Source organism: Paroedura picta, chromosome 1, assembly GCF_049243985.1.
Source record: "Paroedura picta isolate Pp20150507F chromosome 1, Ppicta_v3.0, whole genome shotgun sequence".
In the NCBI taxonomy this organism is placed as follows: Eukaryota; Metazoa; Chordata; class Lepidosauria; order Squamata; family Gekkonidae; genus Paroedura; species Paroedura picta.
In genome coordinates this window covers 29,646,463-29,656,826 of record NC_135369.1, presented here as the reverse complement: position 1 = coordinate 29,656,826, position 10,364 = coordinate 29,646,463, and the positions used below count along the sequence as shown (strand labels likewise).

The 10,364-nt window shown below is 47.5% G+C and overlaps 1 protein-coding gene across 2 annotated transcripts in view; it reads left to right on the top strand.

Moving 5' to 3' along the window:
• Positions 1-711: 711 nt before the first annotated feature.
• Positions 712-10,364, top strand: part of LOC143834791 (uncharacterized) — a 74,933-nt gene continuing 65,280 nt past the window's right edge. Inside the window, exon 1 of one of the 2 annotated variants that reach the window (XM_077331592.1) lies at positions 712-801. The gene's annotated coding sequence lies outside the window, so the exon portion shown is untranslated. Of the gene's footprint in view, positions 802-7,714; positions 7,809-10,364 lie in introns of those variants that run through there. The other variant, XM_077331600.1, reaches the window with a different exon arrangement.

Here is a 10,364-nt window from a genome sequence, read left to right as displayed (position 1 = left end):
TTGCAAATTTCAGCTAATGCCTGTGATACTTTCCTAGTGTTCCTGGAATTGTGACTCTGCAAACTCCGGGCTGCTTTTGTTTTGTTTTTTCCCCTCTGGATACAATTCATCTGGATATCCAAAGAGTTAGAGCCAGGCCCCAGAGCCAGATATAGATAAGTGTGTGTTTTCTTGACATGTTCTACCTGGATCTTCTGGTAAGTTGTGTCATTTGTTCTTATATATTTTACAGCGAAGCATAGAAATGCCTGATGTGGTGTTCCCACAACAGAGAATTCAAGTCACATAAAAGAGCCAGCTGAATAAACATGCTGAAGATTTAACTCCCAGAAGCTTGGCTGAATAAAAGGGCTTTCATGTTTTCCAAGTGGCAATTTGAAAAAAGGCAAGAAAAAACCCACAAAGAAGGCATTCCGGAAAATTTGGGGCCAGCACAGAAAAGGCCTTGCTCATAGCAAACGACAAAACAACATCCAAAAAAACAATGGGACCTGTGACATGACATTAGTGGATTATCTTAAAGGATGTTCTTGGAACTAATTAGGATCCAGACTGCTTTGAATTTTAATGGTGAACGTTGTTTCCCTATACCATCTCCTCTTTAAATAGCAAGTGTTTGGGACCTGATTTGTAATAGGGACAAAGGATGGAACAAGAAGAAGAGGAAGAGGAAGAAGAGGAAGGAAGAAGAAGGAAGAAGAGGAGTTGGTTCTTATATGCCACATTTCTCTACCCGAAGGAGACTCAAAGTGGCTTACAGTCGCCTTCCCTTTCCTCTCCCCACAACAGACACCCTTTGAGGTGAGTGAGGCTGAGAGAGCCCTGATATCACTGCTCGGTCAGAACAGTTTTAAAAAGAGGGGTTCTGTGAAGTCCTAACCAGAGTTACATCCTTTTAACTCCATGGTTGTGAACTTAAATGGACTCCGGGGAATGGTAGAGGACAGGAAGGCCTGGAGGATCATTGTCCATGGGGTTGTGATGGTGGTTTTATAAGATGCACCTCTGTTTAGGGTTGCATTCTGACATTAACCCCCTTCATGCCATCACCTTGATATGAACCTGGTGCACTACTTTTTGCCACACGGTGAAAAGCATACAGGAGTTTGTATCTATGCACTGATGTACAGTTGTCACGTGCAAACGGGCTGCACAGGTGTCTGGGTGGGAGGCTTGTTCTGTAATGCAGATTGAAGTCAGGTGTTGCAAAGCCAAGAGGGAATGGCAAAGATAGGAACCAATCATGGGGTGGGGGTGGAGCCAGGTTGGAAGGCCATAAAGCTGCCTGAAGTCAAGAGGGACTATACTTCATGGTTAAGCAGTGAGGTCCCCCTCCCAGCAAGTCTGCCCACCAAATCCCCCAGGGTCAAGGTTCTTGACTACATCCATATACTAGCAATGCAGTTACGACTTAAAAGCAGAGCAGCAGTTCTGTGGAAAGAAGAAGAAGAAGAAGAAGAGTTGGTTCTTATATGCCGCTTTTCTCTACCCGAAGGAGGCTCAAAGCGGCTTACAGTCACCTTCCCTTTCCTCTCCCCACAACAGACACCCTGTGAGGTGGGTGAGGCTGAGAGAGCCCTGATATCACTGCTTGGTCAGAACAGCTTTATCAGTGCCATGGCGAACCCAAGCTGGCTTCATGTGGTGGAGTGCAGAATCGAACCCAGCATGCCAGATTAGAAATCCGCACTCCTAACCACTACACCAAACTGGCTCTCCCAACACAGCCACGGTTCCAAAAGGTGGCTTCCATCTGCAGATACAACTCATGCCTGCTTCATGGGCTACCATACACCATAGCAGCTGGTGTCTTTTTTTCTCACAGGGCTCTAAGCAAACCTGAGCAGTACCATTCCCATTTAGCTGCAAGAAGAGAACCATGACGCAATATTTTTTAGAAGCTTGCTTCTCGTAATGCTTGTTTCCATCCCCCCTCTTCTCCCTTCTCCCACTTGGGTAAAGAAATGTGAGAAGCAGATGATTCTCCCAGATGTCGATTCGGATCTCGCCTTCTTATCTGGCATCCGACCGAATCCAAAACGGTGGAGCATTTGTGGCACAGCGGCGTGGAATTTATCTCCGTAATTAATTTTGTCTCCATTAATTAAAGGCACGGGGCTGTAGGCCAAGTTTAAAATACGGAGGAAACATCTTTCTCCTTCTTTTGTCTTGGAGACAACCAAGGCTTGCAAGAAACACAGCAACAGGATGACCATGCACTTGCCTTTCAGGATCTCAGAAGAATCCCAAAGCTGCAGGAAGCAGACCTTTGCAGCCGTTGAGGGCTGGATCCTTCTGACCTCCGTGGCTGGGAGCCAGCAAGGATCACGGCCAACTAGTTCTCCCTGATTACTGATGGCAAACAGAGGCCCGTGTGCTCAGAGTCAATGCTGGGAAAGCTCTTGCGGGTGCTGCCAGGACTTGCTTGCCGGATTATGACTGTGATTAATCATTCGACAATTGATTAATTCATGATTAATTAATGGTGAGGTGACAGTTAGCCAGGCTAGAGCTGGCAGTGTGAAAATGAGGCATTAACATGGACAGACAGTCAGACCATCCAGTCCGTAAGGGGGAGAGGGCCAGGCTAGCTCACAGCGGCTCACCAGGGTGTACCTCCATCAACCAGTGGTTTACACACAGGAGTGCATTCAGTGTGGCCGTCATTCAGATGTATAGGACCAGCTGGAACTTCATGGCTCCTGGTGTCATATAAGCTGCCAGATGCACTACTGCCCTCTGATTTAGGGGTGTCACCTCGAGGTTGGAGAATTCCTGGAGATCTAGGGGTGGGGCGTAGGGAGAGGGGAGAGACTTCAGCAGGCAAGCAGGTCAGCCACCATGGTGCAAAAGATGCAAGGAGGCCATTGCTGGCATTTCTGGGAGTCTTAAAGCACTGCTGCTTGGAAAACAGCTGGTCAGAGACCTTTTTATCACTGGGGACCAGTCAACGCTTGACAATTTTACTGAGGCCCCGGGGGGGGTAGTCTTTTGCCGAGGGATGTCGTCGCCACCTGAGCTCCTGCTCCACTTGCTTTCCTGCCACCCGCTGGGGGGCACTGCCAGCAGCAGCTGCGCAGTGCCACGCCGAGGGGGAGCCCCACCCATGGCAGCCGCTGGAGAACACCAAAGGTGAGCGGGTGGCATAGTGGCAGGGCAGCCCCCGAGGCAGCAGCCGGGGAGGAGGATGAGGAGGAGCCGCGGCCTGGTACCGACTGATCCATGGACTGGTATTGATCTCCAGCCCAGGGGTTGTGGACCACTGCTCTAGGATAGCTGCCAACTCCTTCGGTCTATCACCCCTAACAGTTGCTGGTGCAGTTTGCACGGAGGACTGGCCCTGGTGTGCAGGGTGGAGCTCTTCCGGACTGCACCCTTTTCTGAAGGGTGACTCAGCTTCCTGGAGACACCTGGCTTCCCAAGCCCCTCCTCTTAGCTGCCCCTTGAGAGTGGCAGCCAGGAACTACCCAGCCTGCCACTTCCCTTGCAGGCATTGAACACTAGTAGGATGTCATTCCAAATGAGTGCTCTTGGGTCTCGGTCCCAGTTTGCACAGTGGGAGTGCTCTTTGTTAACACCAGAAAGCAAGAGATTCCCTTTCTGGGCACGGGAGGCCTACAGACCCTCTTTCATCCGCTTGTACTTTGTGCAAAAACTCCTCTCCCTTCCAGCCGTCTCAAATGTTTGGACTGGCTCCAAAGATTCCAGCCCTCCCCTCCCCGTCCTTCCACTTGATCTCCCTCTTCAGAAAGGCCCTGCTGTTGCAGCCGCTCAGATCTGTCAACTCTGCGCCTAGGACAAGTTAATCTAACACTTCGCATCTCTGAAATACCTTTGTGTTTCCCCGTGTTTCCTTTCTCTTTCTGTCCTTTGCCCAACAGCAAGGCACCCGGGCCTCCCCCCAGGAGACTCGTATCTCTTCTCCGGAGGAACCCCAGCGAGACTGTGGACAATGAAAAATGGGAAATTGTTTTTCTTGCTGGCTTAGCAATTTGTATTTAGGACTCAGCAAAGGCAGACCCATCTGTTGTGCTTGGAGTAGCCAGTCATTGGGGGCCCTCTGTGCATTGGCTGAATCCTGAAGAGAAAGGAGCCAGCTTAGGAAGGGAAAGGGATCCAGTTGTATTAAATGGTGGATCCAATAAGGCAGGGGTAGTCAACCTGTGGTCCTCCAGATATCCATGGACTACAATTCCCATGAGCCCCTGCCAGCATTTGCTGGCAGGGGCTCATGGGAATTGTAGTCCATGAACATCTGGTGGACCACAGGTTGACTACCCCTGCAATAAGGCTCATGGAGTGGCTCATGTGCCAAAATGTCAGCTCTTTATTAGATCGCACACAACTGAACTGTAACAACAGCCCACCACTCGAGCTTCTATACAGTTCAGAGGTTCCCATCAAAGCCTGTGATTGGCCCTAAGCAGAGCCCTCGGATTGGGTGATCAGTTTGGCCAGCCCTACTCTAAGGTATTCTCACTCTAGGGAGACAAAGGCCTCACGTGTGGCAGCAGAAGAGTGAGGCTAACTTTTTGTGCATACTGTACAGAGATCCTAGCACTAGCATCATCAGAACTGCACACAGTACTCCAGGTGTGGTCTGACCAGTGCTGTATACAATGGGACTATGACATCTTGTGATTTTGATGTGATGCCTCTGTTGATACAGCCCAAAATGGCATTCGCCTTTTTTACCGCTGCATCACACTGCCTGCTCATGTTTAGTTTACAATCCACAAGTACCCCAAGGTCTTGTTCACACACAGTGTTACCTAGTGTTACCTAGGGTCCTGTGGGCAAATGTGCAATGAGAGCTCTATGCTTGGAACTTCAACCCCAGACATGCAGAGACCCATTCTGGATCAGACTGCTATGGATCTGGAATGCAAGTTCCAGACATGGAACTCCCAATCCTGTTGACAGGATGAGTGGAAGTCGTAGGGCAGGGGTAGTCAAACTGTGGCCCTCCAGATGTCCATGCCAGCATTTGCTGGCAGGGGATCATGGGAATTGTAGTCCATGGACATCCGGAGGGCCGCAGTTTGACTACCCCTGTCGTAGGGGGTCATGAGGACTTTGTAACTGCTACATTTAACCTCCATTTCCAGGTCAAATTTTTAGCTAGCCAAGATAAATAGAATCTTTGTAAGTGCTCCACCCTGAGACTTTAGAGTTGTGTTTTGTGGTGGTTAAGGGCTGCGATTGTAGGATTGTAGGAGTTAAGAAAATTGGTTTTAGCTAAATTTTAGAATTTTACTTAGATACTTTTATGTATTTATATTTATATTCTTTTACTGTTGTACACCACCTTGAGACCATTTTTGGACAGCAGTGGTTTAGAACAGTGGTCCCCAACCCTTTTATCACCAGGGACCACTCACCGGGGACCACTCAACGCCTTTTACTGAGGCCCGGTGGGGGGGGGGGGGGTAGTTTACTCCTCTACTCTCAACCATTGCCCTAACGCTCTCTGATCGCTATGGTAATGTTTAAACATCCCTTCAAAATAAGAAACAGACACGCCACAACAATGAAGTGTGTTGTAAAGGGCTGGGGGGGGGGGGAATGAAGTAAAGGGCGGGCGGGGGGGAAGGCGTCCTTCAGGGCCCACCTCCAATTAGTCGAAGGACCACATGTGGTCCACAGCCCACAGGTTAGGGATTGCTAGTTTAGAAGATTCTGCTATGCTGCTTTTCTCTACCCAAAGGAGTCTCAAAGTGGCTTACAATCGCCTTCCCTTTCCTCTCCCCAGAAAAGACACCCTGTGACGTGGATGAGGCTGAGAGAGCCCTGATATTACTGCTTGGTCAGAACAGCTTTATCAGAGTCGTGGCAAGCCCAAGGTCACCCTGCTGGCTGCATGTGGGGGATTGCAGAATCGAACCTGGCTCGCCAGATTAGAAGTCCGCACTCCTAACCACAACCCCAAAAACCTCACAAACAAACAAATGAACAAACAATCTGGACAATTGGGTTTAAGTCCCCTCTCCCCCCACACACATGCAGCAGTAATCTTGTCCTAGTCACAGTCCTGTTGGAGCTGTTCTTACAGAGAAGTTCTGTCAGAGCTCTCTCAGCCCCACCTAATTCAAAAGGACCTTTTTCGCACCAGAAATCTGGCCAGAATTATTTCTTGTCTGGTCATGGGCCAAATTCCCATTTCCGTATGACATCAGCGCTGGTCTGGGATCGTCCCAGGTCTGGCCCAACTCAGGCCCCCATTTGCCCTGCGGCATCCTAGGTATTAACAGGGCCTATGGCTCAGTTCCTCCCAACCCACACCTATGGCATCCTGTAAAGTCCTGTCAAGTCACAAACGCCTTCTGGTGACCTCATAGGGCAAGAGACAAACAGAGGTGGGCTTATGGATGCCTGTCTTTATGCAACAACCCTTCTTTGGAGGTCTTCCATCCTTCTCTACAGGCCAGTTTGTTGGATGTGGCATTCCCTGGGCTTGAGCCAGTTTGGTGTAGTGGTTAGTAGTGTGGACTTCTAATCTAGCATGCCGGGTTCGATTCTGCACTCTCCCACATGCAGCCAGCTGTGTGACCTTGGGCTCGCCACAGCACTGATAAAGCTGTTCTGACCAAGCAGTAAGATCAGGGCTCTCTCAACCTCACCTACTTCACAGGTCTGTTGTGGGAAGAGGAAAGGGAAGGCAATTGGAAGCTGCTTTGAGCTTCCTTTGGATAGAGAAAAGCGACATATAAGAACCAACTCTTTTTCTTCTTCTTCTTCCTCTTCTTCATGAATCAGTGGAACCTGTGGAGATGTCTCTCTATGTTCACATTTGCTCTTTTACAGCTGCAGGCTCCTCTTCAGACCAAGGGACTTCTCAATCCAAACAACAAATAAAAATCATTCAAGGTATTATACCAAAAAAGAGAGGACATAATGAGAAAGCTATGCTCCTCTGAGCGACTCGGAGACAGGGCAGGAAAAAAAATGTTCCCCATATATAACAGGAGCCCCAGCAATAAAAAGATGGACTAACAAATAGTATAGTAGCAGGCAAACAACAACAATAGAATCCACTAAGAACACTAAAACTTTTACTACCCCCAAGTGTCCCAAAGCACCTTATGAACCTCGTTCCCTTCCTCTCCCCACAACAGACACCCTGTGATATAGGTGGGGCTGAGAGAGACCTGACAGAACTGCTCTGCAGGAAAAGCCCAAAGAGAACTGTGAGTGGCCCAAGGTCACCCAGCTGGCTGCATGTGGAAGAGGGGAGGATCAAACCCGGCTCTCAAGATTAAGGGCCGCCACTCTTAACCGCTACACCAAGCCGGCAGAGGGAAGGGTATTTTTGCCCCCACAAACAATTTCAAAAGGATTTAAAACACTGTTTTCCCGCAAAGCTTGGATAACATCACAGCCACTCTACCTGATTTGCATAACCTCCATTCAGATCAATGAAGCTTCACCCTTTTAAAGGACACCACAAAGCCATCATGTTCATGCATGACAATTGGTGGTATGATCCCCCTCCCCCCATTTCAGCATTAACATTCTATGAATACTTCTGTTACTGAATCGCCTTGAAGATGGGGTCAAATTTCTGATTATAATGTTGAACAATGAAATAATTCAGAGGTCGATGGAGCACCAATCATAGTGCTTCACATATAGAACACATATTTAGAGAAAAAGTACGCAGAGGTTGGAACCAGCCAGGAGAGGTCATGGTACAAAGGCAGAACAGGTGTTGTGTTCTTCCAGCAGAAGGTCTCAGGATCAGTCCCTGGGGTTTCATCTAACAGCCGTGAAGACCTCTATCTAGCTGAGACCCTGGAAAGTTGCTGCTGGTAAGAGCAGCCAACGCTGGGCTAGATGGACCAAGGATCTGACCCGGCCTATGGCAGCTTTATTTACCTCTTTAGCTGTTCTGTCTTGCAGTAGCATGTCAGAACGGCTAATTTTATCAGCGAAACAAGAATGGAGGTCAAAGGGTTAAGCCCCCTTTCCATTCCCAGCATGGTGTTGATGCCTATGGAGGCTGTGGAAGACTGCAATTTGCATAGACGGAGGGAGAACGTGTATTTGTAAATTCTGTAATCTCTAATTTAAAAAAAAAGAAGTTTAAAACCATTTTTTTCAATACCACTGTGGAGGACGTTGTTTTGCCCCAGTATCCAAAGAAAGAGAGAAAAGAGGCCATAAATGGACACTGTTACTAGATTCATATAGATTTTGTTTTTAAATTACGTGACCTCCCCCCTCCCTTCTTTGTCCTGTATCATCCCTGTGCTCTAAGTTCTACATGTTCTTTCCTTCTCTTTCTATAATAGGTTACTTGCCTTTGAAAAAACCTTCGCTTGAGAAACCTGTTCTTAATACTTGGACCCTCCCAGTTCTAGGACAATGGTGATTGATTAGGCCCTGGAACGTATCCAAGATAACACTTTGAGAGAAATTAAAAACACCTCCTTGTCCACAGACCCTGGGGGAACGCAAGTACCTAAACAGCAGGCATTTTAACTTTTGGAAGTTGTCTCAATAACACAGCACCTCTTTTTGTCCCCCCCTTTCTACCTGCCCCCTCCCGCAGCCCCTTCTCATGCTCTCTACCTGGCAATAACAGTTGAAGGGGAGCTGGCTCGCTTTGGTGGAATAACGTTACAGAATCTTCAGTCATAGCTTTGACAGACCTAGCCCCAACAGTCCTAGCCCCAACAGCCGATGAAAATCCCAATGACTTTGGAGAGAAGAAAATTTCTCACTGAACGTGGGGAGGGGGGCAAAGCTTCTTCTTTGGCTACTTGAATGGCTTTTCCCCTTCCTATATTCTAATACAGGCTCTCCAAATACCCTCCCATTTGGTTTCCACGCCCAATACAAAGTATTGTTTTTGTCAGTCACCCGTGATGAAGATACCTTTAGCAGCTCTTGCTCCCCACATGAACTAAAATATTATTTTCCACCCTATCTCATGAAACTCAGGGCTGATTACTGTAGAGCTAAACACATATAAAAGTGTGATATAAAAACTGAAATTTAAAATGAATAAGTTAAATTATAGGTATTAGAACAAGGGTTAGACTAATTACCCACTCTTCCTGTCATGGAAAGTGAGGGAGGTATCATAAATATGACCGTTTGAGTTGTTTGGAGGATTCTGACAGGGAGGTCAGTGGATTAGGGAAGGGAAAACAATTTATCGAAGCACTGGAGTTATCTCTGGAAGCCTGTCTTCATATTCTCCCGAGAAACATTATTTGGCTTTGTCTGTGCTGCCTTTCAAATATCCTGTCAACACTCTACTATTCTAGACAACTTTTGAAGCTAATTTGCCCATACGTTTGTTATGTTTGCTGTTTCTCTTCTGTAATTTCATTAGAATTGGTAGGAACCAGGCTATTGGCAGGTGCTCATGGATGAAAGGAAGGTTTAATGCTGACGAGAACATTTTATGGCATCTAGCAAATGCTGGCCAATGACCGCCTTTATAATGCAATGGACATAGCCTATGGTTTGTTTTTCGCTGGGCAGCTTTAGATATGTGTAATGATCTCATTGCATATCTGATCTCTGTAGGCATCTTTAGAAAATAAGTGCCAGGAAAGAGAGACCGTCCCTGGCAAGTTTGCATTATCTTTATCCGAGTGGCTTTAGAAGAAATGGTTCTTATATGCTGCTTTTCTCTACCAGAAGGAGTCTCAAAGTGGCTTACAGTCACCTTCCCTTTCCTCTCCCCACAACAGACACCCTGTGAGGCAGGTGAGGCTGAGAGAGCCCTGGTATTACTGAAAAAGAAGAAGAGTTAGTTCTTATATGCTGCTTTTCTCTACCAGGAGGAGTCTCAAAGTAGCTTACATTTGCCTTCCCTTTCCTCTCCCCACAATAGACCCCCAGTGAGGGAGGTGAGGCTGAGAGAGCCCTGATGTTACTGCTCGGTCAGAACAGCTTTATCAGTGCTGTGTCAAGCCCAAGGTCACCCAACTGGCTGCATGTGGGGGAGGAGCAGGGAATCAAACCTGGCTCCCCAGATTAGAAGCCACCGCCCGTAACCCCTACACCAAGCTGGCTCAGTGTAGTTGCTAGCATTCTCTCTTCTTACAGGATCTGCAAATCCTGCAAATACACTGCAAATACCATGTTGTGTGGTGTTTTTATTCCCAATGCTTCTATTTTTATGGTTTGTTTTAATGCTGTTAGCTTTGTTGTTGTTGGCCTCCTAAATTTTGTTTACTAAAGTTGTTTACTAACCGGGTTTGGAGAGGGGTCATAGTATGAATGAGTGGATGTGTCAGGGCTTTGTGTTTGTTCTTGTTGTTGTTTTGCAATTGCTTTGCAGGCAACTGGGAGTAAGGTGGATCATACAGCAAACTCCATCAGGGCACTTGTTAGTTACTAAGCGAACA